This window comes from Cherax quadricarinatus, chromosome 10 (genome assembly GCF_038502225.1).
Source record: "Cherax quadricarinatus isolate ZL_2023a chromosome 10, ASM3850222v1, whole genome shotgun sequence".
In the NCBI taxonomy this organism is placed as follows: domain Eukaryota; kingdom Metazoa; phylum Arthropoda; class Malacostraca; order Decapoda; family Parastacidae; genus Cherax; species Cherax quadricarinatus.
Window position 1 is genome coordinate 20,403,248 of NC_091301.1, and position 22,611 is coordinate 20,425,858.

General features: G+C 37.4%; 1 long non-coding RNA gene across 2 annotated transcripts; it reads left to right on the forward strand.

Annotated features, from left to right (window-relative positions):
* The first annotated feature begins 529 nt into the window (after positions 1–529).
* Positions 530–14,931, forward strand: LOC128687993 (uncharacterized). Of its 2 annotated transcripts, none has more exons than XR_008406938.2 (4): positions 530–833; positions 4,982–5,153; positions 6,389–6,455; positions 14,317–14,931. It is a non-coding gene; the product is annotated as an uncharacterized lncRNA (long non-coding RNA). The 2 variants fall into 2 exon arrangements; XR_008406937.2 differs by having other exon boundaries at positions 530–740.
* The last annotated feature ends 7,680 nt before the right edge of the window (positions 14,932–22,611 follow it).

The following is a 22,611-nucleotide window of genomic DNA, read 5'->3' on the forward strand; positions in this document are numbered from 1 at the left end:
AGTCTATGTTTTGAACTAGAATGAGCTATAGTACAACTGAATTTAATCTAATAATATAACAATACAAATTAAAAATAGCAGCAGTCTCTCACTAGTAATTGCAATATGGTCTAATATAATGAATTTGGTATTGACTATAGTACAACTGAGTTTAATCTAATAAAATAAAAAAGGCACAAGACTCTCAATTGTAATTGCACTAAGGTGTTATATAAGTTGTTTACAAGAATTAGAGTATAACTAGATTTAAATTGACAAGATAAAATATGCAAGTTAAGGTAGCAAAAGAATAAAAAAAGTAGAAAAAAAAAATATATGAGGTAGTTAGCAAAAGTTAGCATTTCAGACACCATTAAATAAAATATAGGTAGTCTGATCATCTCTGAGGCATTAGCAAGTGTTTTCAAAACGATAAATTCCTCTGAGACCTTCACGCTAAGAATAAGTAACACCTGGCATCAGCAGCGCCGTCGTCAGTTGGTATATAACCTCCATTGACACTGATTGAACAATACTTCTACAAGCAACTTAGAAGTGGTTAACATATTTTCCGTTTGATGATAATGGTGTTGTCGTTGGGGTCTGCGTCAGGTGAGTAATTTCAGTACAGCAGCGCAACGTGTACATGACCTCAACGAACAACATGTTGTGAGTGCATGTGAACATGAGACATTGTGATCCACATAGCTCTCCTTTGCCCCAGCAGACGCCTCCCTCATCTCGACGCCGCTGATTTGAAGGTGATACCAGGGGAATCGCTGACTCTTTCTTGTGGAGTCGAGCAAGAATTTAGTTTTTGTATCAGGGACCACGAAGATGGGAGGAGTTTCCAGGTGCCTTAAATGTTTGCTGTATCGATAATTAATATAAATGGAACGTGATATTAATATAAGTTTATAATATGTTATTATAAAATCACAGAGTTCTCAGCTGTTTGGATGAACGAAATTCAGATATTTAGATAAGGTTGATGTTGTCTTAGGAATCCATGGTTTGGGTAAAACAATAACTTCAGCATGTACATATATATGATGTTTATTTTAATAGTATGACAAGTGAAAAGTCTAGAGCCAGCAGTGTTAGTCCTTCTCAGAGTTGACACTTGTCAACTCTGAGAAGAATTAGCTTCTTTACTAATAACCCTTCCACTCTAATCCCATACATTTTTATCCCCTCCGTTATTCAGACCTCTGAATTCAGACTACAGGAGAGCATTGAACCTCATATGTTTTAGGTACATGGTTTTGGGCGTCATTACCACAGCTGAGGCAAGATTAATGTTCTTACCCTCAATGTTTTCATTTTTTTAAATACTCATGGTTGTAGGATTTATGTACTGTTTGCAGAAAACGCACAAATTGTTTTCAAGCTCATGATGTTACAATATATCTCCTTATAATTTTTATGAGCTGTCCAACTCATGTTGAAATGTTGCAATGACCAATCCAAATAAGAACGTGAAAAGGAAGGAGCACTGCAACAGGCCTACTGGCCTCTGCTAGCCACGTCCAATTCATACATCCCACACACACTCATTTACTTGTTTAACCTATTTTTATAGCTACCAAAGGTTTCGCTTCAATGACGCTTCACGGGAATTTGTTCCATTCATCCAAACCTCTCTTATTAAACCAATGCTTTCCTACAAACTTTCTAATTTTTTTTTTCATCTTGAATCTATTGCTGCAAATTCTGTCTTGGTTAGTTTGAGCACATTATTAACATACCCTTTATTTATTCCTGTCTTTCATTTATACACCTCAGTCATAATGCTCAATAATTCTTTGCCTTTCTAGAGAGTGCAGATTCGGTGCCCTCAGTTAATTTTCGTAAGAAAGATTTCCGATACATGGGATCATCTTTTTCATCCTTCTCTGTATGTTTTCCAAGCATATGTGTCCATTCTGTAATACGGTGACCAGAACTTCGTAACATAATATAAATGAGGCCTATCCAGTGATATTTAGAGCTGAGGTACAACATGAGGACTCCTGTTATTTATACTTGATTTGAAGCCAAGAATTCTATTTTATTACGTATTGTTGTCTTGGCTTTAGATTACTGCTAACCAGAGCTAATATATCTTTCTCGCATTCAGAATGATTAAAATCTGCCACTTTTCTAACCATTGCCAGATCTTGTAGTGCTCTAGAGTCCTCAGCAGAATTAACCGACGGTCTGTTTTAGCATCATCGATAAACTTGCTTATGTCGCTATTTATTCCCTCTATATTGTTTATGTATATTTTGAACAACATAGGACCCAACACTGACCCCAGCGAAACACTGATCGTCACGAGTCCTCACTCCAATATCTTCCCATTTATGCTAACTTTCCAAATTTTGAGGCTCGGTCCTAAAGTATTCATTAAGATTGTCAACCATTTGTCTGGTTAACGGCTCGCTGAACACTGAGTCGTATTGGGACATTAGTATTTCACTCATTTCTTTGCTGTCATCTGTGTAGGTTCCATCTCGTCTATGCAGGGGTCCAATACTGGATGTTGCTTTCGCCTTAGGTTTGGCATAAGAGAAGAAGTATTTTGGGTTTCTTTCAATTTCCTTTATAGCTTTTAAGTTCTTCCTGAGATTCTTGTCTCCTGTAAGATTCCATAAGCTTAAGCTCGATATCTGCTATTTCTCGTAGCGTATGGTTAATCAGGTTCTGATCCACCAGGAGGCCTGGTCACAGACCGGGCCGCGGGGGCGTTGACCCCCGGAACTCTCTCCAGGTAAACTCCAGGTAATGCCTCCCTTCGTACTTCAGATATACTGCCCCTCGCAGGAGCTCTGTGATTCTTCACCTTCGCCTGTACAGGGAGTGTCTTTCTCTTTCAAGTTTACATTTTCTCTTTCTTTTTCATACTGGAATGTGCCTTGAGCACTTGCCACAAAGTTTATTTTTTCTAGGCAAAAGTTCGGATCCGTGTTGTTTAGGACATCTTCCCAACTTGTTTTATTTAGGACATTGTTGACTTATTCCCAGTGTATATTTTTGTTATTGAAGTTGAATTTTGTGAAGGCACCCTCAAAACTGATCACATTTTGTTGGTCAGGATCCCTGCGCATACAAGTCTATATTTTTATTATGTTGTGATCTACGTGAATTGTCTTTAACATTGTTATATTACGTATCAGATCGTCATTGTAAGTGAAGATGAGGTCCAGTGTATGTTCAAGTCTTGTAGACTATTATTAGTTGGTTTAAGGTGAATTTTGTGTAGAGATTTAAGAGCTCGAGTGTGTGCGAATTTTCATCTGAGCTGTCTCCTGAGGTGGACTCTGCTAAAACATTATTTGCTACACTCTTCCATTTTAGGTGTCTCAAGTTGACATCCCCCTGCTACAGAAGGCATTGACAATATATTTTACCTGTGAGTCACCGACCACAAGGATATTCTTCATTAGAGGAGGAGTTAATGGTATCTTTATCCTCACTGACCATTGAAGTACATTCGTCCTGTAGAACAGAAAAGCGATTTCCTACATTCAAATATGCTCTTTTAGTCTTTCTCACTTTGATGTTTCTTCCTTAACTGGACACTACTTCCAACTTGTAACTGATACCAATCTGGTCCTCATAGCTGTTAACATGTTTCTCCTTCACTAACCCAACCACCTCACATTCATTACTATACTAATCCAGGAGAATTTCAGTTTCTTATTTTTCTTCTTGAGAAGAAGAACCTCCTGCAACACCTTGAACTCTAAGTCTAAGCAAGTCATGGTGCTCTATAACACTCAACACTAAACCCCCAAAACAGATCAAGACAGGTCACAGCCTCTCGTGCTTGCACATGAACAATTCGATTTTTAAGTAATAATAATAATAATAATAATAATAATAATAATAATAATAATAATAATAATAATAATAATAATAATTATTATTATTATTATTATTATTATAATGAAAGTGATAATAATAATAATAATAATATTAATAATAATAATAATAATAATAATAATAATAATAATAATAATAATAATATTAATAATAATAATAATAATAAAAATAATATTAATAATAATAATAATAATAATAATGATAATAATAATTATTATTATTATTAATGTTACTATAATTACTGGCGAATAGGGGATTAGCAAGTTTTATATGAAGAAAGGAAGGTAGCTCTAATTCTTTGAATCTAGAGCACGTCAAGAACTTTCGGACACACTCCCCATTAAAATATATTCATATTACTGTTAAATATGTGTAATAGTGTTTCCGTTCTATCTCGTATTGACTTCCGACGTTTTATTTTACAACTGTGTCGACCCCACTACTTGTCTTCCCAGAACTTACTACCAGCTGCATAGTCTCAAAGTTTACTATAAATTCTGCAATTAAATTTTATCAATTACCTGGAAGCAATTATATAAGACATTTAGAAAAATTACTAAGAAAAAAATCATTGTTATAATTTTTGATGATAATTTTCTTAGTTTTGAATAATGAGTTTACTTAATCTGTGTAATATATTATGCAAAATTGTAATCTCAATGTAAAAGTAACTCCATCTGTGCTGGAAGAAAATCTTTAAATTCGTAGTAGAATATACTAGACGATATTATCATCGCCCTGCTGATGTCTTCCATCTCTTGCTAATAAATTCCGTTACCTCTTGAATGGAACTCAACCTTTGTGATTGTATATGACAGGAAAAATCATCCTGCGTGATGTGTGTACTAAGTAAATACAGTTCTTGTTCTATCTTTATATGAGGGTAAGTGCATGGTGATGGTTGTACCTAAATTAGTTAAAATAAATATGTTTTGATAGGTTGTGAATAATTTTGCGACTCTAAACAGGAGGTACATTATCTCGTAACTAATGATAGAGGGTGTATGTCCTTCCCACAATTACTTACAGGTTATAGAGTTTCTAATCACTGTAGTTGAAGACTGAGAATTATTTCACCACAACTGCTGATGTTACCTGGAGAGGGCAAATGATATCGTCATAACAATCTTTACAGGTCAAGGATGTCCACAGTGGCTTTCACCCAGGGATGAGAGCACCGAAGGATCTCACAGACAACCAGTGCGGCATCGTCATCAACTCTGTCAGCTTTGAAGACTCCGGAGAGTGGACATTTAGAGTGTTCCTCACTAGCGGCGGGGAATTACGTAGCACCAAGGTACTCGAAGGTGAGTACAAATAACTTTGTTATCTCTATCAGAGTCACAGATAACGTGAGATCCGTGTATTTTATCAGGTCTCTCAGTTGATTTGTCAATAAGATGCTGCCGATAGATACAGTGAAATTTACCAATTTTATTTTCTAGGTGATTATTATTCTTTCTACATTATACATCATAAAATAAAAAATGGTATTAGAAAAAGGATATCATGCAACTGTCTTATTATTATTACTGCACAGTTAGCAAAGTGAATATTCTTTTATCATAACAGTGAGACTTTTTGACAGAGATTATCACACCATTCATGATAACTTTAGATTCGAGGAATACAATGGTAGCTCCAGTTCCTTGGAACAAAAAAGATTCACCAGTATCGAGACGTTCTCTTTGTATAGCCTCACAAACAAAGTAGTCACACCAACCTTGTGAATATATGTTTGTGATGAATTATTTTTATTATAGTTGTAAAAAATATTTGGTATCTCACTCCTGTTGCTTAGGTATAAGAAATACTGTATACTTGGAGGGTGATCCGGGGGTCAACGCCCCCGCGGCTCGGTCCATGACCAGGCCTCGTAGGCACTATATCGATGAAGAAATCATATGGTTAGTTGATTAATGGGGTTTAAATCCTATCGACTGAACGTTCAGAGGGTCATTAAGGCTGCTTGTCACCTGTTCACCACCATTCGAAAATACTTTAATCTGATATAAGGGCAATGCGGGATTAAAGTAAATTCTAAGAGTAAATAAATTGAGATATGTATCTCTTCATGGATACATGTTGGTCCCAGTGCACACACATTATGAGGGATATACTTATCAGAATATATACAAACTAACTTCTTCTCATTAATCTTTAATGAAATACTGAAAGAGGTTCTTAATTGTTTCTAATCTATATTTTACCCTATTTAATTTTCATTATGTACTATGAAGTTAATTTCATTTTTATGCTAACAATGTGGCATAAAAATTATTGAAAAGTTTGCTTAATATAATTTTCATATATATGTTTCTTCACATGAAAAAGACATACAGTATTGGCCACCAGGGACTTTATCAATCCAATACAGAGAGAAGAGAAGAGAGTCTTAAAAACCACTGGCATGATCAAGCCCCTGGTGGGCGAAACGTATCGTTAATAAACGTTAAACTCATCCAATATGACTCTCTCTTACAAATCTGTCAGCGTTAGTCTCCATTTGTAACATAATGTTATTTCATGCTGATGTTGCCAGCATGTCACGACCCCTTCGCAGATGTGGCAGGCGAGTACCTGTACTTCCACGAGACTGCTATGACCTGGTGAGTTTTTGAGTTACTGTAGACCATAATCACTTCACATCAGACAACTCTACAAAACACGAACTGTGGGCCATTGTCCAGATCTCAGACTTAGAAGAACCGTGATGTTTTATGTTCATTGTAAGTGTAATATTTTATGTCGTGATGAATAAGTTTAGAAATATATTGCCAAGACCGTGACGAGGCAATGAACAACAGAAACACATCACATAATGTTCGTAAGGGTTTTAAAATTTCTTAAAAATTCAATATAAACATTTGTGTTAAAAAAGACTAATAAGTATTCCAATGTGCATGTACAATAAGCTCTTAGTAATTATACACACACACACACACACACATACATATACATATATATATATATATATATATATATATATATATATATATATATATATATATATATATATATATATATATATATATATATATATTGGTATCCTGGACGCCCTTTAACTAATACAACTATGAACTGCCTGTGCCTGGGTAGACTAGAAGGGTATTTTCTGCATTATTTTTGTAACTATCTAGGATCCTTCATCTGCGAGAAATTCCCCACAGATGCAAGTTTCATATAATAAGAAGCTTTGCAAGTTGGCAATCAGGTTACAAATGGGTAAAGAAATCTTAATCATGTTTTGTGGTGTATTATACTATCCATAAAGTTGTAGTTTCAAAGTCTATTGGTAAATAAATACATATAAACCTGAATTACATGTTTTCATTGACAGACATCTCAACATAGGTCAAAGGTCACTCAATATGGAACTAATTATAACTTTCATGAACTCTCTCGGTGTCTTCTTCTACTTCTTCTTGATTCGCCGGTATTCTCCCGGCCCGGACCTTTTCCAAGTGGTGGCCCGGCCTTGGCTCCCTGTCTAGAGAGTGAAACCTAAGTCGCCCATGGGAGGAGGTACAAGTACCCCCTCATCGTTGGGACCAACTGTCCCCAGGCCTAGCCACATTTCCCGCTCTCACGGGGCTCGTAGGGAGAACCTAGGCTTCTCTGGTCTGCCATCGATGCACCGGGGGGGATGGCTAATGGGAATGGCAATCTCGCGAGCTGCCAGCTGTGGCATGGTGTCGATCTTCTCGGTGTCATGCAATACCCCAAAACTATCCAAAATATACGAATTTAAAAAGTTCTATAATAAGCGTGAATGTGATTTATATAATACATTTATATTTCAACCCCATGAGCTCTTCTCATGGGGATGAAATATAAAGATTAAATGTTATTATCCCTGGCGGGATAATAACATTTAATCTTATAGTCGTCGTGCACAGAATTCGTATCCTTAACACTCACCCTTTCATGTCTGTTTAAAATGTTAATAACCCTTTTACACTACATCCATAATCCTAGATCATTTTGTGCTTGCATAATCTTATATATATAAATATATATATATATATATATATATATATATATATATATATATATATATATATATATATATATATATATATATACATACACACACACACACACACATATATATATATATATATATATATATATATATATATATATATATATATATATATATATATATATATATATATATATATATATATATATATATATATGTCGTGCCGAATATGTAAAACTGATCAATTAGAAAGAACTCATTTAAAATTAGGTCCTTTCTAAAATTTTCTCTTATACGTTTAAAGATGCATTTTTTTTCATTAATGTTGATGTAAAAATTTATAATTTTGCACCAAAAGGAACTTAGAAAACTTACCTAACCTTATTACAACAAGAACAATTTATTTTAGCCTAACCCAACTAAATATATTTTAGATTTGTTTACAATAATTTAATACTAAACAAACACAGTGAAATATATTTTTTTCGTTAGGTTCAGAATGATTTTGACGAAATTATTGCATACACAAATTTTCACCTGTCTTATATGGCAAGATGAGTGTTGCTATTTAAGCCAAGATCGCAAGTTCTGCCTATTCGGCACGACATATATATATATATATATATATATATATATATATATATATATATATATATATATATATATATATATATATATATATATATATATATGCAAAACAACCACAGTGAGAGAGTAGTGAAATTCCAAGCTCTTTCGTGACTACTCACATTGTCAATGTGAGTAGTCAATAAAGCGCTTGGAATATCACTACTCTTTCACAGTGGTTGTTTTGCATATTTTAAAAACCACCTGTTTACTGTGATCTTATATATATATATATATATATATATATATATATATATATATATATATATATATATATATATATATATATATATATATATATATATATATATATATATATATATATATATATATATATATATGTATATATTATTTTAACTATACAAGGTATGACAGCACGTAATAAAAGTAGTTTGTTAGATTATGTATTGGTGGATAAAAGGTTGATGGGTAGGCTTCAGGATGTACATGTTTATTGAGGGGCAACTGATACATCGTATTTTTCTTTAGTCGTAGCTACAGTTAGAGTAAGAGGTAGATGGGACAAGAGGAAGGTGGCAACAACAAGTAGGAGCGAAGTGAAAGTGTATAAACTAAGGGAGGAGGAAGTGCGGGTGAAATATAAGCTACTATTGGCAGAAAGGTGGGCTGGTGCAAATATGAGTAGTGGGGGGTTGAAGATCGTTGGATGAGTTTTAAAAATGCAGTATTAGAATGTGGGGCAGAAATTTGTGGTTATAGGAGGGTGGGGGCAGGAGGAAAGAGGAGTGATTGGTGGAAAGATGCAGTAAAGGGTGTGATAAATGAGAAAAAGTTAGCTTATGAGAGGTTTTTACAAAGCAGAAGTGTTATAAGAAGAGCAGAGTATATGGAGAGTAAAAGAAAGGTGAAGAGAGTGGTGAGAGAGTGCAAAAGGAGAGCAGATGATTGAGTGGAGAGGCACTGTCAAGAAATTTTGCAGAAAAAAAGAAAAAAATTGGAGTGAGATAAGCAAGTTAAAAAAAACCTAGGGAACGAATGGATTTTTCAGTTAAAAACAGAGTAGGGAAGTTAGAAGATCTGGAGCTGGAGGTATTGGGTAGATGGTGGGAATATTTTGAGGAACTTTCAAATGTCGATGAAGAATGGAAGGCGGTAATTTCATGCACTGGCCAGGGAGGTATATCATCTTTTAGGAGTGAAGAAGAGCAGGATGTGAGTGGGGGGGAGGTGCGTGAGGCATTACGTAAAATGAAAGGGGGGTAAAGCAGCTGGAACTGATGGGATCACGATAGAAATGTTAAAACCAGGGGGTGATATAGTGTTGGAGTGGTTGGTATTTTTGCTTAATAAATGTATGAAAGAGGGGGAAGGTACCTAGGAATTGGCAGAGAGCATGTATAGTTCCTTTACTTATATAAGGGGAACGGGGACGAAAGAAATTGTAAAAATTGTAGGGGAATAAGTTTTCTAAGTATACCAGGAAAAGTGTACGGTAAGGTTATTATTAAGAGAATTAGAGCTAAGACAGAGAGTAGGATTGCAGATGAGCAAGGAGGTTTTAGAGTGGGTAGGGGATGTGTAGATCAAGTGTTTACATTGAAGCATATATGTGAACAGTATGTAGATAAAGGTAGGGAAGTTTTCATTGCCTTTATGGATTTAGAAAAAACATATGATAGAGTGGATAGGGGAGCAATGTGGCAGATGTAACAAGTGTATGGAACAGGTAGTAAGTTACTAAATTCTATAAAGAGCTTTTATGAGGATAGTGAGGCTCAGGTTAGGGTGTGTAGAAGAGAGGGAGACTACTTCCCGGTAAAAGTAGGTCTTAGACAGGGATGTGTAATGTCACCATGGTTATTTAATATATTTATAGATGGTGTTGCGAAGGAGGTAAATGCTAGGGTGCTGGGGAGAGGGGTGGGATTAAATTATGGGGAATCAAGTACTAAATGGGAATTGACAAAGTTACTTTTTGCTGATGATACTGTGCTTATGGGAGATTCTAAAGAAAAGTTGCAAAGGTTAGTGGATGAGTTTGGGAATGTGTGTGAAGGTAGAAAGTTGAAAGTGAACATAGATAAGAGTAAGATGATGAGGGTATCAAACAATTTAGATAAAGAAAAATTGGATATCACATTGGAGAGAGGGAGTATGGAAGAAGTGAATGTTTTCAGATATTTGGGAGTTGCCGTGTCAGCGGATGGGTTTATGAAGGATGAGGTTAACCATAGATTTGATAAAGGAAAAAAGGTGAGTGGTGCGTTGAGTTATATATGGAGACAAAAAAACATTATCAATGGAGGCAAAGAAGGAAATGTATGAAAGTATAGTGGTACCAACACTCTTATGAGGGTGTGAAGCTTGGGTTGTAAATGCTGCAACTAGGAGGCGGTTGGAGGCAGTGGAGTTGTCATGTCTAAGGGCAATGTGTGGTGTAAATATTATGAAGCGAATTCGGAGTGTGGAAATTAGGAGGTGTGGAGTTAATAAAAGTATTAGTCAGAGGGCTGAAGAGGGATTGTTGTGGTGGTTTGGTCATTTAGAGAGAATGGATCAAAGTAGAATGACATGGAAAGCGTTTAAATCTTTAGGGAAAGGAAAGCGGGGTAGGGATCGTCCTCGAAAAGTTTGGAGGGAGGGGTTAAAGGAGGTTTTGTGGGGGAGGGGCTTGGACTTCCAGGAAGCCTGCATGAGCGTGTTAGATAGGAATGAATGGAGACGAATGGTATTTGTGACCTGACGAGCTGTTGGAGTGTGAGCAGGGTGATATTTAATGAAGGGATTCAGGGAAACCGGTTATTTTTATATAGCCGGACAAGAGCCATGGAAATGGGAAGTACAGTGCCTGCACTTTAAAGGATAGGTTTGGGATATTGGCAATTTGGAAGGATATGTTATATATCTTTATAAATACTTCTAAACAGTTGAATCTGGGAGCCTATGCAAGGACAGTGATAATGTGTGAATGAGGTGAAAGTGTTGAATGATGATGAAAGTATTTTCTTTTTGGGGATTTTTCTTTCTTTTTAGGTCACCCTGTCTCGGTGGGAGACGACCGTCTTGTTGAATACACACACACACACACACACATATATATATATATATATATATATATATATATATATATATATATATATATATATATATATATATAACCCACGGAACAAGTGGTATTAATCAATAACAACACTGCACTAGCCAGGAGTCGAAACCATGCTGTTTTGGCCCACCTCATTGTGAGAGAAAACGCATGACGCTTTAGACCACTAGACCACACAATCCTTATCAATGATGCATCCAGCCAAGCTAGATGTTGTACCCACAATCGAAGGACATACGGTGGTGTGGACGCCTCTGAGCTAATTTCATTCTACTCCCTGTTGTTATTGATCAATACCACTTGTTCCATGGGTACAATAATATAAAACACTGCTTGTTGAGCTAGTACACAAACAAGGAGTAGAATGAAATTAGCTCTGAGGCGTCCACACCACCGTATGTCCTTCGATGGTGGGTAGAACAAGACCATGCTACCCAAATCGGTCTGCTGCTTCACTGCCACAAATACACCTGTGTTCGGTGAGAATAGGCTAGGCAGTCGAAGAGCAACACCAATGCGGATGGTCTGTGGGTCGAGGCGTGGGCCAAGGCTGGAGTTGGGAACAGCCAACAGAAAGTCCCCTGCATTGGGAGCTCTCACTACTAGGAGGAGGGCTCTATCCTTCCCAACACACTCTGAAGCTTTAAAATGGTATAAAATACCGACAGGTTGTTAGGTAAGACACATATGCAACAGTTAGGTATCTTTATTTCGAAACGTTTCGTCTACACAGTAGGCTTCTTCAGTCGAGTACAGAAAAGTTGATAGAAGCAGAAGAGACTTGAAGACGATGTAATCAGTCCATCACCCTTAAAGTTATGAGGTGGTCAGTCCCTCAGTCTAGAGAAGAGCATTGTTTCATAGTCTGAGACAATATTGTTTCAGACTATGAAACAATGTTGAAGCTATATTCTCCACAACTGGGCCATGCCAGTGCAACTGTTTGTAGTTGTTGAGGGGAGTAGGTCTGGTTTCAGAGCCCGTTAGATTATCCCAGATCATGGCTCAATCAATGAACTTCTGGTCCTAGACTTCTATCTTGTCCCTAAGATGTTCACGGAGAATCGCTGCTACAAGCCCTCTGGATGCAACGCATGAGGACAGAAAAGCAGGTAGCGTAAATCTGGGATGACTTGAGGACACCAATGTCTCCTAGTCTGACTGAAAGTGTAGCTTGGTCCCACTGCCCGTCTTCTACAGTATATATATATATATATATATATATATATATATATATATACAAACATATATATATATATATATATATATATATATATATATATATATATATATATATATATATATATATATACACATATATATATATATATATATATATATATATATATATATATATATATATATATATATATATATATATATATATATATATATATATATATATATATATATATATATATATATATATATATATATATATATATATATATATATATATATATATATATATATATATATATATATATATATATATATATATATATATATATATATATATATATAAAACAAGTCGGCCGTCTCCCACCGAGGCAGGGTAACCTAAAAAAGAAAGAAAATCCCCAAAAAGAAAATACTTTCATCATCATTCAACACTTTCACCTTACTCACACAATCACTGTTTTTGCAGAGTTGCTCAGAATACAACAGTTTAGAAGTATATACGTATAAAGATACACAACATATCCCTCCAAATTGCCAATATCCCAAACCCCTCCTTCATAGTTCAGGCACTGTACGGCTATATAAAAATAACCGGTTTCCCTGAATCCTTTCATTAAATATTACCCTACTCACACTCCAACAGCTCGCCAGGTCCCAAATGCCATTCGTCTCCATTCATTCCTATCTAACAAGCTCACGCACGCTTGCTGGAAATCCATGCCCCTCGCCCAGAAAACCTCCTTCAACCCCTCCCTTCAACCTTTTCGAGGACGACCCCTTCCCTGCCTTCCTTCCCCTACAGATTTGTACGCTCTCCATGTCATTCTACTTTGATCCATTTTCTCTAAATGACCAAACCACCTCAACAACCCCTCTTCAGCCCTCTGACTAATACTTTTATTAACTCCACACCTTCTCCTAATTTCCACACTCCGGATTTTCTGCATAATATTTACACCACACATTGCCCTTAGACATGACATCTCCACTGCCTCCAACCGTCTCCTCGCTGCAGCATTTACAATCCAAGCTTCACACCCTCATAAGAGTGTTGGTACCACTATACTTTCATACATTCCCTTCTTTGCCTCCATAGATAACGTTTTTTGTCTCCATATATACCTCAACGCACCACTCACCTTTTTTCCTTCATTAATTCTATGATTAACCTCATCCTTCATAAATCCATCCGCTTACACGTCAATTCCCAAATATCTCAAAACATTCACTTCTTCCAAACTCCTCTCAAATTTGATATCCAATTTTTCTTTTTAACTAAATCATTTGATACCCTCATCACCTTACTCTTTTCTACGTTCATTTTCAACTTTCTACCTTTACACACTCTCCCAAACTCGTCTACTAACCTTAGCAATTTTTCTTTAGAATCTCCCATAAGCACAGTATCATCAGCAAAAAGCAGCTTTGTCAATTCCCATTCTGTATTTGATTCCCCATAAATTTAATCCCACCCCTCTCCCGAACACCTTAGCATTTACTTGTTACAACCCATCTATAAATATATTAAACAACCATGGTGACATTACACATCCCTGTCTAAGACCTACTTTTACAGTTGATGAAAGAAAATGCCTTTGCCACAATCCTTTAGATTGAGTATGTTCACGACGCTGTTCACCCCGGGATGAGATCACTGGAGGAACTTACAGGCGATCACTGCGGCATTGTCATCGACTCTGTCACCGTTGAGGACTTAGAAGCATTGACTAATGTAAAGTGCTCCTCTCTGGTGGTGGTGGCGAATTACGCAACACCAAGACAGTTGCAGGCAAGTTGGAATATCTCTATCGTTTCTGTTAGACATACAGAAGGAGTGAGATACGTGTACTTTAACAGCTGCCTGACCTGATTTCTCACAGAGATAACGCTGATAAATACAATAAAGTTTATAACTTTAAGATGCTGCTTAATTATTAGTAATTCTTAGCACATAGATGATAAAAACGACAAAATGGTGAAACTTTGTGTCAAAGGAAACACTTAATGGCCTCTTACGATTATTACTACGCAATTAGCATGTTATATATTAGTTTATCGTAAGAATGCCGTGTGATGAGAAGTAGGTAGTTGGAACACACGTATTGTGGCAGGGTTTATCATGTCTTTCATGATAACATTCATATTTCTTGAGATATGTGCATCCCTTACACTCATTATTATTATTATTATTATTATTATTATTATTATTATTATTATTATTATTATTATTATTATTATTTTCCATTATTATTTTACCATTATAATCTTTTCATTATTATTTTGATGAACATCAAAATGGTATACAATACCGACAGGTTGTTAGGTAAGTTTGTCCAAGGTGTTTTCTGTACCAAGATGCCATGTGTTGCAGTGTCTGACAGGATGAACATCAACAACCTGTCGGTATTGTATACCATTTTGATGTTCATCCTGTCTGACACTGCAACACATGGCATCTTGGTACAGAAAACACCTTGGACAAGCTTTTCAAGTGAAAAAGGGTTGGATCTGAGAGGGACATGACCTCTCACTGGCTACATTTTCACTACTACTACTACTCTGCACCTCTCCTTCCGACAGTATTTAAGTCTCTGCACTGTCGCTTGATCTTCAGATAGTTCCTGACTATGGAACTGAACTGCTCCAGGCTGAGGGACTGACAACCTCAAATTCTACGACTTCAAGGGTGATGGACTGATTACATCGTCTTCACATCTCTACTGTTCCTGCCTACTTTCTGTATTCGACTGAAGAAGCCTACTGTGTAGGCGAAACGTTTCGGAATAAAGTTGTCTAACTGTTGCATATGTGTCTTACCTAACAACATTATTATTTTGTTGTTGTTATTGTTGTTATTACATTCACAGAGAAGTGTTAAGTATGCAGGGGTCATAGAGCGTCTTAGGATATTATTATTATTATTATTATTATTATTATTATTATTATTATTATTATTATTATTATTATTATTATTATTATTATTATTATTATTATTATTATGGGGTAGCGCTAAACCCATAGAGATTATATGGTGCCTTGTGGGGGATAGGATGGAAGGCATTCAGGATCAATTCGGGGAAATGGAGCTGGCTCCTTTCTCTCCCGACTAGGCCGTGTCTCAAAGATACACCACTTGGGTTTTTCTGAATTTAAATTTTTCTCACTGCACTGACCATTAGACTTCCCATTTAGTGTGGGCATGGCAAGCCTGTAAATGGAGAACCTGAAGGAGGAGAGGTTGAAGCCATATATATCTCTAGAGGGTAACATGAAAACGAAATATAGATTATAGCCTAATAATCGTTCCCGGATCACTGCATATTATTGCGGTTCTAAACAACACCATCTTTTTGTGTAACATGATGACAGTACTACTACTACTACTACTACTACTACTACTACTACTACAACTACTACTACTACTACTACTACTACTACTACTACTACTACTAATAATAATAATAATAATAATAATAATAATAATAATAATAATCCATGGAGGAAGAGCAAAATAATCACATACTTTTTTATCTTGCTTTAATTTGCAGGAATGATCGCAAAATTGAATTTAATGTCTTTAAAAAAATTTACGGACATAGATGAGATACAGCACAAATTATCACACCATAACGCAATGACTGAAAGAGAAGTGAAGTGTTATGGAACTTCGAGTCATTCTACCTCGAAGAAGATTACAGTTATAAACACTGCTTTTTTCGAAGCTTAAATATAAAACAATTCTAATGAACGACCGCGGAGAAACAGCTGTTAAAATTTTTCAAAATATTAAACAAAGGCACAGGTTTCGTGACTGATACTCTGCTCTTCCATGAAGCTTCATGAAGCCAAACTTTAGGTCAGGGAATTATTCCTAATTCGCAGACTGACAATATATGAAATTTGGTTTCATAGCTACCACTTATACCATCGCTCAAACAAACCGAACCTAAGCAGAACACTGTCATAACCTAAACTCTGCCCATAGATAATGCAGCACTTAACTTTATTCACTATATCCAGTATTTCTTGTTCTCTGCACTGAATGTTATGCTGAGGAGCACACATCACTTTCAGTAGAATTTGCTTGATTAGACTGAGTGATCTATGGTATATGAAGTGTTGCTGAAGATTGGAAGGACTTAAATTATGGAAGCTATGAAGTACAACGACTGCCCTTTAAAACTGGGTCAACAGTGGACATTGATACCTGCGTTCATCTGGTAAAACAAGTCAACAACAAGTCAACTTTAGTATGAAAAAGTCGATGAGTTGAAAAACTTATTTTTTATAACACACAGGGCGTCTTCCACCGAGGAGGTGACCCGAAAATGAACATAAAAGTTCATCTTCTTTGTACATTTAGTAATTTATTCAGAAGGGGTTACTAGCCCTTTGCTTCCGGCATTTTAGTCGCTTCTTACGACACGCATGGAGTTGAAACACACACACACACACACACACACACACACACACACACACACACACACACACACACACACACACACACAAACACACACTCATAAACACTCACACACACACACACACACACACATATATATATATATATATATATATATATATATATATATATATATATATATATATATATATATATACATATATATATATATATATATATATATATATATATATATATATATATATATATATATATATATATACATATATATATATATTATTATATATATATATATATATATATATATATATATATATATATATTATTATTATTATCGCACTGGCCGATTCCCACCAAGGCAGGGTGGCCCGAAAAAGAAAAACTTCACCATCATTCACTCCATCACTGTCTTGCCAGAAGGGTGCTTTACACTACAGTTTTTAAACTGCAACATTAACACCCCTCCTTCAGAGTGCAGGCACTGTACTTCCCATCTCCAGGACTCAAGTCCGGCTTGCCGGTTTCCCTGAACCCCTTCATAAATGTTACTTTGCTCACACTCCAACAGCACGTCAAGTATTAAAAACCATTTGTCTCCATTCACTCCTATCAAACACGCTCACGCATGCCTGCTGGAAGTCCAAGCCCCTCGCACACAAAACCTCCTTTACCCCCTCCCTCCAACCTTTCCTAGGCCGACCCCTACCCCGCCTTCCTTCCACTACAGACTGATACACTCTTGAAGTTATTCTGTTTCGCTCCATTCTCTCCACATGTCCGAACCACCTCAACAGCCCTTCCTCAGCCCTCTGGACAACAGTTTTGGTAATCCCGCACCTCCTCCTAACTTCCAAACTACGAATTCTCTGCATTATATTCACACCACACATTGCTCTCAAACATGACATCTCCACTGCCTCCAGCCTTCTCCTCGCTGCAACATTCATCCCCCATGGTTCACACCCATATAAGAGCGTTGGTAAAACTATACTCTCATACATTCCCCTCTTTGCCTCCAAGGACAAAGTTCTTTGTCTCCACAGACTCCTAAGTGCACCACTCACCCTTGAGGATATATATATATATATATATATATATATATATATATATATATATATATATATATATATATATATATATATATATATATATATATATATATATATATATATATATGTATGTATCCTCTTCCATAGCATCAAACGAGTTGATAAGACATATTCTTCCTGATAACCTCAGTGACTCAGCAGGAATACAGGACCCTAGCTACACCAGGACCATCACTGAATGGGAGGCTCTTGCTGCTCCGGCACCAAACCCTAGTGTAGCACTTGCTCACAAACGGTCAAGCTGGGATGGCCCGATTGCTGAAAAGGTGCTTGCCAACATGCTCAGGGCTGCAACATCGGATAAGGAGACTGCCAGTCTCCAGGCTGTGAGAGCACGTCACTCCAAGGACTTCCTCCAAACAGTTCCCATATCGGCAATGGGAACGCGATTCGACCCTAAGACCCTCCGTATTGCAGTGGCCCTGCGCCTTTCTGCCCCAATTCACACAGAATATATGTGTATTTGCGGTGAAGCGCAAGCAGACCAATATGGTCTGCATGGTCTTGACTGCTCCAAAACCAAGGGCTGGCATGCAAGACACAATGAGGTCAATGACATCATAAAGAGAACCCTTGCTCAAGCTGGATGCCCAGCCGAGAGGGAGCCCCGATCACTAGCAGCCAACAATACCCACAACCCAGCAAACCACCCCGACGGGATCACCATCTATCCTTGGAAGAATGGCAAGCTCTTAGCATGGGACTATACCTGTGTGTCCACACTGGCTGACACTTACATCCATCACAGTGTTGGGCGACAGGGAGGAGCTGCTGACCACAGGGAGGAGTACAAGATCAGCAAGTACAGGGACATAAGCCAACAGTATCAATTTGTCCCAGTGGGATCAGAGACCTTGGGCTCATTGGGGAAAAATGCCACACGTTTCCTCAAAGAATTGGGTTCCAGACTCATCGACACCACCAGTGACCCAAGGGCACCCACTTTCATGTTCCAGCGCCTCAGCGTAGCCATCCAGAGGGGAAATGCTTGCTGCATACTTGGCTCGCGTCCGGCTTCGGAGGAGCTGGAGGAAATTCATGATCTTTAATATATTGTACCATTGTATTCATATTTGTGTTTTTCTGCACATGTATTTGTTTATCAATAAATGTTCACATAGAATATAAAATATATAAGGGGTGGTAGGAGAAGAAAATATTCAAACAGCCTCTCTGAGGATGAGGGTCTCTATTCCAGCTATAGAGGTGGTACCTAAAATTATATATATATATATATATATATATTTTTATTTTTTTTATTATCACACCGGCCGATTCCCACCAAGGCAGGGTGGCCCGAAAAAGAAAAACTTTCACCATCATTCACTCCATCACTGTCTTGCCAGAAGGGTGCTTTACACTACAGTTTTTAAACTGCAACATTAACACCCCTCCTTCAGAGTGCAGGCACTGTACTTCCCATCTCCAGGACTCAAGTCCGGCCTGCCGGTTTCCCTGAATCCCTTCATAAATGTTACTTTGCTCACACTCCAACAGCACGTCAAGTATTAAAAACCATTTGTCTCCATTCACTCCTATCAAACACGCTCAAGCATGCCTGCTGGAAGTCCAAGCCCCTCGCACACAAAACCTCCTTTACCCCCTCCCTCCAACCCTTCCTAGGCCGACCCCTACCCCGCCTTCCTTCCACTACAGACTGATACACTCTTGAAGTCATTCTGTTTCGCTCCATTCTCTCTACATGTCCGAACCACCTCAACAACCCTTCCTCAGCCCTCTGGACAACAGTTTTGGTAATCCCGCACCTCCTCCTAACTTCCAAACTACGAATTCTCTGCATTATATTCACACCACACATTGCCCTCAGACATGACATCTCCACTGCCTCCAGCCTTCTCCTCGCTGCAACATTCATCACCCACGCTTCACACCCATATAAGAGCGTTGGTAAAACTATACTCTCATACATTCCCCTCTTTGCCTCCAAGGACAAAGTTCTTTGTCTCCACAGACTCCTAAGTGCACCACTCACTCTTTTTCCCTCATCAATTCTATGATTCACCTCATCTTTCATAGACCCATCCGCTGACACGTCCACTCCCAAATATCTGAATACGTTCACCTCCTCCATACTCTCTCCCTCCAATCTGATATTCAATCTTTCATCACCTAATCTTTTTGTTATCCTCATAACCTTACTCTTTCCTGTATTCACCTTTAATTTTCTTCTTTTGCACACCCTACCAAATTCATCCACCAATCTCTGCAACTTCTCTTCAGAATCTCCCAAGAGCACAGTGTCATCAGCAAAGAGCAGCTGTGACAACTCCCACTTTGTGTGTGATTCTTTATCTTTTAACTCCACGCCTCTTGCCAAGACCCTCGCATTTACTTCTCTTACAACCCCATCTATAAATATATTAAACAACCACGGTGACATCACACATCCTTGTCTAAGGCCTACTTTTACTGGGAAAAAATTTCCCTCTTTCCTACATACTCTAACTTGAGCCTCACTATCCTCGTAAAAACTCTTCACTGCTTTCAGTAACCTACCTCCTACACCATACACTTGCAACATCTGCCACATTGCCCCCCTATCCACCCTGTCATACGCCTTTTCCAAATCCATAAATGCCACAAAGACCTCTTTAGCCTTATCTAAATACTGTTCACTTATATGTTTCACTGTAAACACCTGGTCCACACACCCCCTACCTTTCCTAAAGCCTCCTTGTTCATCTGCTATCCTATTCTCCGTCTTACTCTTAATTCTTTCAATTATAACTCTACCATACACTTTACCAGGTACACTCAACAGACTTATCCCCCTATAATTTTTGCACTCTCTTTTATCCCCTTTGCCTTTATACAAAGGAACTATGCATGCTCTCTGCCAATCCCTAGGTACCTTACCCTCTTCCATACATTTATTAAACAATTGCACCAACCACTCCAAAACTATATCCCCACCTGCTTTTAACATTTCTATCTTTATCCCATCAATCCCGGCTGCCTTACCCCCTTTCATTTTACCTACTGCCTCACGAACTTCCCCCACACTCACAACTGGCTCTTCCTCACTCCTACAAGATGTTATTCCTCCTTGCCCTATACACGAAATCACAGCTTCCCTATCTTCATCAACATTTAACAATTCCTCAAAATATTCCTTCCATCTTCCCAATACCTCTAACTCTCCATTTAATAACTCTCCTCTCCTATTTTTAACTGACAAATCCATTTGTTCTCTAGGCTTTCTTAACTTGTTAATCTCACTCCAAAACTTTTTCTTATTTTCAACAAAATTTGTTGATAACATCTCACCCACTCTCTCATTTGCTCTCTTTTTACATTGCTTCACCACTCTCTTAACCTCTCTCTTTTTCTCCATATACTCTTCCCTCCTTGCATCACTTCTACTTTGTAAAAACTTCTCATATGCTAACTTTTTCTCCCTTACTACTCTCTTTACATCATCATTCCACCAATCGCTCCTCTTCCCTCCTGCACCCACTTTCCTGTAACCACAAACTTCTGCTGAACACTCTAACACTACATTTTTAAACCTACCCCATACCTCTTCGACCCCATTGCCTATGCTCTCATTAGCCCATCTATCCTCCAATAGCTGTTTATATCTTACCCTAACTGCCTCCTCTTTTAGTTTATAAACCTTCACCTCTCTCTTCCCTGATGCTTCTATTCTCCTTGTATCCCATCTACCTTTTACTCTCAGTGTAGCTACAACTAGAAAGTGATCTGATATATCTGTGGCCCCTCTATAAACATGTACATCCTGAAGTCTACTCAACAGTCTTTTATCTACCAATACATAATCCAACAAACTACTGTCATTTCGCCCTACATCATATCGTGTATACTTATTTATCCTCTTTTTCTTAAAATATGTATTACCTATAACTAAACCCCTTTCTATACAAAGTTCAATCAAAGGGCTCCCATTATCATTTACACCTGGCACCCCAAACTTACCTACCACACCCTCTCTAAAAGTTTCTCCTACTTTAGCATTCAAGTCCCCTACCACAATTACTCTCTCACTTGGTTCAAAGGCTCCTATACATTCACTTAACATCTCCCAAAATCTCTCTCTCTCCTCTGCATTCCTCTCTTCTCCAGGTGCATACACGCTTATTATGACCCACTTCTCGCATCCAACCTTTACTTTAATCCACATAATTCTTGAATTTACACATTCATATTCTCTTTTCTCCTTCCATAACTGATCATTTAACATTACTGCTACCCCTTCCTTTGCTCTAACTCTCTCAGATACTCCAGATTTAATCCCATTTATTTCCCCCCACTGAAACTCTCCTACCCCCTTCAGCTTTGTTTCGCTTAGGGCCAGGACATCCAACTTCTTTTCATTCATAACATCAGCAATCATCTG